A 5788-nucleotide genomic window follows, 5' to 3' on the forward strand; every position below is an offset into this window, starting at 1 on the left:
TAAAGAAACAAGCATACCAGTAAGAAAGATAAAAGTGAACACTCAAGACATTAAGCTAGCGCATTTAGATGTGAATAAAGAGGAACAAGTAAAAAATGTAGGTTGTATTCAATCATTTTTCACTTAGAGTTCTTCATTTCCAGATGGTTTGAAACAACCTCATGATATCTTCCTTTGTATTCTCGTCCTAGTATTTGCATCCCTGTCTGTTTCCTTGGATGATGGGGTATGCTCATTCCCTGAGATTGATTGAATTCCTGCAACACTATTGAAAGTTGCTTGTTCTCTAAGCACTTGGAAAAGGGTTAGCATGCATGTGTGCTTATGAGCTTCAGAACTTAACTTGGTGTGTGAACACCAAACTTAGTTCTTTGCTTACTTGACAAATTGGATGCATGTAAGAACCTTGTGTGCTTTTTATTAAGAAATAACTACGAGCTAAAAAGATAATCTATATTTTAGAGGTTAAGCCTCTGTCAAGTAAGTTCTCTAATTGCTAGAGGAATGCTTCATCACTAAGGGTTGCAATGCACTCTTCAGCTGGAGTTTTGGTGGAACACCAAACTTAGAGCTCTATATTCACCCTTGAATTGTTTTTGGTGTGTAACACCAAACTTAGCTCCTCACACTATAGAGAATCCAAATTGAAATTTTTATTGAAAGACTTATGAAAAGAGAATTACCTCAGGTTGGGTTGCCTCCCAACAAAGCGCTTTTTAGCGTCGCTAGCTCGACGAGTCTTTCCTTAGTTGAGGTTATACTTCTGTTTGGGGGTCTCCCCCATGCTGCCCAAGTAGTGTTTAAGTGTTTGTCCATTCACAATGAATCTTCTCTTTGAGCCTTCTTCCATTATTTCTATGTGTCCATAAGGTGAGACTTTTGTGATTAGAAAGGGTCCCGACCATCTTGATTTGAGTTTCCCAGGGAAGAGTTTCAGTCTAGAGTTGTAGAGAAGCACATGTTGCCCTTCTTCGAAACTTCTGGGTACCAAATTGAGATCGTGTCTCCTTTTTGCTTTTTCCTTATAGATCTTGGTATTTTCATAGGCTTGAGATCTAAATTCTTCCAATTCTTGAAACTGCAGGACCCTTTTTTCACCAGCAACAGTGCTATCTAGGTTCAGTGTCTTAAGGGCCCAGGAGGCCTTGTCCTCCAACTCTAATGGAAAGTGACAGGCCTTACCATACACCAGTTGATATGGGGACATCCCAATTGGTGTTTTGAAGGCTGTCCTGTATGCCCAAAGAGCATCATCTAGCTTCTTCACCCATTCCTTTCTTGATATCCCCACAGTCTTTTCCAGAATCCTTTTCAACTCTCAGTTAGATATCTCTGTTTGCCCACTTGTTTGGGGATGATAAGGTGTTACAACCTTATGCTTTACCCCATATCGCAGGAGTAGGGCTTCCAATGGTCTATTGCAGAAATGGCTCCCTCCGTCACTGATGAGGGCTCTTGGGACTCCAAACCTGGTGAAGATATTCCTTCGAAGAAAGTTTATGACTACCTTGTTGTCATTAGTTGGGGTCGCCACTGCCTCCACCCACTTAGATACATAGTCTACTGCCACCAAGATAAACTTGTTTGAATATGAGGGTGGGAATGTGTTCCGAGGGTTACCTGAAACTGTAGGTCAATCTCGGATGAGATCTTCTTTGTTGGTCGGAGCCGACGTGTCTGGCAGATGTACGGCGGCCGGAGCTGATTTGTCTGACTTGTTGGACTTGGTGGTAGTGATGATCCTTCGTCCCCGGAGGATGGGGGGTACCTGCAAGGGACTCCGATGCTTAAGTTAGCAAGGGTATTAAGCAGGTATTGAGTAGAATCAGAGTATGAGTTAAACCTGGGTGCTCCAGTGTATTTATAATGGTGAGATGTGGCCTTCTGTAGATAAGATAAGTTAGTTATCTTATCTTATCTTATCTTTAAGTGAGGTCATCTTATCTTTAAGGGAACCGCCCTTCTCTCTGTAGGCTTGGGCTGCCTTAGGATTTGGGGCGTGTTCCTCTATTTGGGCCCTTTGTTTGGGCTTTCCTGTGATTTGGCCGAGCTCTTTGAGAAGAGGTCGGGTTTGTTCTGACCTGAAGAGGTCGGTCGCTTTGCTTGTAGAACATCCCGGGTCGGACAGCTCGACCCAGGGTATGAACAGTGCCCCTGCTTGAGCTTGGTCTTCTCTTTTTGAGGCCGAGTCTTTGACTTCGGTCCTTTCTTCGGTGAAGCCGAACTCAAGCATTTTGTCGATTCCTTTGCAGCAGCTTTTGGATGTAGAACGTTTTCTTCTAAAAGCGCACGCTTTTATATCGGCGCTTTAGAAACGTGTGAGGGTTTAATGCCTTTATTTAACATTAATTGCCCCGTTTCTCCTAGGCCTTTTTATTTTGATTTTGAAAACCCAGAAATGGTTTTTCTTCTTCACGCATTTCGTAACTTCTTTGCATTTCTCTCTTCTCCCATTTTTAACTTTTCCTCTGTGTTTGCTCTATTTTGCCTTACTCTTTCTCTGCGCCGTTTCGTTTTGGTACTCCGTTGGTGCTTCCTTTGAGAGACGTTTTCCTGCCCCAGCTTTCCATTTTCTTCAGAACTTTCCAGGTTTGGTTTCTACTTTCCGTTTCCTTACTTCTTTTACTTTTTGACCTTCGGTTTATGATAAAGTTTTGGTTTTCTTGCATGCTTGTTTGGAAAACTTGAATCTTTTTGCATTTGTCGTGCCTGTTTATCGCCGTGTGTTCTGGAGCTTCTTCATTTTCTGCATGATCGCTTTTTGCTTAATGCCTTTAGGGCTTTCGCTTGTCATTGCCTTTCCTGTTTGTTCTTTTGATGGTGTTTTTTGCCTAATTCTGGAAAAGGTTGTATCTTTGGTGTTGTTCTGTTTGGCATTGTTGACGTTGTTGACAGTGCTTTTGCTGGTAGACTGTAGAAAGATAGTTGCTTTAATGACTTTTGCGTTTTTTATCTTGCTGGACGAGATGCTTGTTGCTTTAGGCCTTGTTTCTTTGTTTTCGAGAGACGTTGGGGTGTAGATTTTTCCTAGGGACCTTACTTTGTTGTTGCTGCCTCCAAAGGATGCCCCAAGACTTTTGGTTTGAGTCTTGGGGTTTTCCTTTTCTGCATGCCTTATCTATATGATATTTAAGTTTGCTTTCTACCTTCTCCGAGATGTTTTTAGTAACCCCGTCTTCTTTTCTTCCTTGTAGGATTAGTTGGCCCTATGTCTTCTCGCAATAACATCATAGAGATGTCTTCCAGAGTTCCCGAGGGGATGTCCGACTAGCTGGACTCCCTTGTCTTGTTGTGTGTTTCTGTTGTGGATGCCGAGTTCTGTGCTGAACTGAGGAAGCGCCATAGGATTTGTGGTAACAACGCTTGTGAGGAGGATTATGAGCTTGTTGCTCCTGACTCTGACGAGAGAGTTTGCTTTCCGACTTCTGTCGAGGGAGAGCGTCCCTTCTTTTATGCTTACGAGTACTTTTTCAGTCAGTTGAACGTTTCTTTTCCTTTTACTGCTTTTGAGACCGACCTGCTGTGGTCGTGTAATATTGCTCCTTCCCAGCTTCACCCTAATTCCTGGGGTTTTATTAAGATTTTCAACTTCTCTGCCGTGAACTAGATGTAACTCCTTCCCAGACTTTGTTCCTTTATTTGTTTGTTTCCGCCAAGCCTAGTGGTTCCTCAAAAAAGAAAGCTTCTTGGGTTTCTTTTCGGTCCGCTCATGGGCACAAAGTGTTTGCTATGTATGATGAGTCTTTCAAGGACTTTAAGAACTACTTTTTCAAAGTTCGAGCTGTTGAGGGGGTCCGCCCCTTTTTTCTTGATGAAAACGACGAGCCCTCCTTCCCCCTAGAGTGGCAAAAAGATGTTCGAGTATCTCGCTACACTTGGGAGATGCTAGATGACATTGAACGTGCTTTTGTGGTTGTCCTCGAGGATCTTTGGGGGAAACCACCTCATCTTGATATGAAGAGATTCTTGAATGATCCTTCCTTGGTTCGAACTGTTCTGGGTATTTTGTTTGGCTTTGCTTTTATACCTGTTTTTCCTTTCTCTACATTACATTTGTAACTCTTGGCTGTTGCTATGTTTGCAGAGATGTCGAAAAATACTGATTCTTTGAAGGCCTTTAAGAAGGCGAAGAAGGCCACTGCTGCTCTGAACATCTCGGCCAAGGTGGCCGGAGAGGGATCTTCTCAGATTCCTTTGAAGCCTCCTGTACCGAGTTCCCCTGGACCGAGGAAAGCAATTCCTGTTCCTCTGGTCCGCCTAGTTGATCCTCCCCAATCATCTACTGCAGCTTCTGGTCCCCCTCCTAGTAAAAAGCAAAAAACCATTGAACCCTTCAATCTGGATGCTTTAGACTTTGATGCCATTGAATTTGTTGACCAGCAAATTGCCCCATATGGTGGGCTTTCTATGGACGACGTGTCTCTTTTAAAGCATTTATATTTTATTACCCAAAATAGTGTGAAGATGGCCCATATGGGTGCGGCTATTTTTCGAACAATTCAGGGAATTCCGGTTCATGCTACCAAATCTTTTATGGAGGAGGCCAAGTCAGAGTTTGATCGAATCAAGGGTCTGAAGGAGGAGTTGGAGGTGAAGTTGGCCAAGGTGGAGAAGGAACTGGAGGGTGAAAAGGCCAGCTCTATTGCCCTTGCCGCTTCTCTGAAGCTGGCTGAAGACATGGCTTTGAAACATAAGGATAGCTATGTCTCGGCTTATAGGGAATTGATGCGTCTTCAGGAGGAGTTGGAAACAGCTCGGGTTAATTATAGTGAGCTTCAGGGTCACCTTGTGGGTAGCGTAACTGCTGCCTCCGAGAACCTGATAGAGCAGTTCTGGGTTGTTGCTCCTGATGCCGACCTGACTCTCATCAGCCTGGATAATGTCGTGAGAGATGGTAAGATTGTCCCTGATGACCAGGATGATGAAGAGACTGATCCTCCCCCAGTGCCTTCTCTTAAGGTGTCGACCTCCTCTGTTCCTCCCGTTACATCTGATCCGGATTGCCAGATTCTGAACCGGGATGATGGAACCGTAGATGCCGTGCCCCTTCAGACTCGTCCTCCTTCTCCTCACACCGATGCTTCCGGGAAAGCTCCCGATCTTTAGCTGATCTTTTTCTGGATATTTTGTGTAAATAGCCCGGTTTGTGGGCTTTTGAACTTTGTTTTGTTTGACGCTTCTAGTTGTCTGTCTTGCAACTCCTTTTTGAAAAACAAAAGTAGCTTCTGAGATTGGTTTTGTGGTGACCTCTTGAAGCTTTTTATGCATGATATCTGTTGAAATTTCGCTGTTCTGGCCTCTTTAGGTTGTTTGCGTGCTTTATCGTTTGTAGCTTGGATCCTTTTGAGGCCGTTCCTGTGGGGGGTCCGACTTGTTTCTCGGTTTCCTCGCTCTTTTTCTATTTTTAGCGCCTCATGACGGATTTCTTTATGTTGGTCCCCCTCAAAAGTTATTTTTGTGGTCTCCTTTTCTGGGCCTTTACTCGTTCTTTTTCAGGGATTATGTTGATAACTTTTTAGTGATAGGAGTTCGACTTGGTTATGTCAGTCTCCTTTAAGTTATTTTTCGTAGTCCTCTTTTTTGAATCTTTGTCAGATCTCTTTCAGGGACTACTTGTATAACTTTTTTAATGGTAGGAGTCCGACTTGGTTATGTCGGTCTCCTTTAAGTTATTTTTCGTAGTCCTCTTTTTTGGATCTTTGTCAGATCTCTTTCAGGGACTACTTGTATAACTTTTTTAATGGTAGGAGTCCGAGTCGGTCTCCTTTAAGTTATTTTTCGTAGTCCT

This window comes from Arachis hypogaea, chromosome 2, assembly GCF_003086295.3.
Source record: "Arachis hypogaea cultivar Tifrunner chromosome 2, arahy.Tifrunner.gnm2.J5K5, whole genome shotgun sequence".
NCBI lineage: Eukaryota > Viridiplantae > Streptophyta > Magnoliopsida > Fabales > Fabaceae > Arachis > Arachis hypogaea.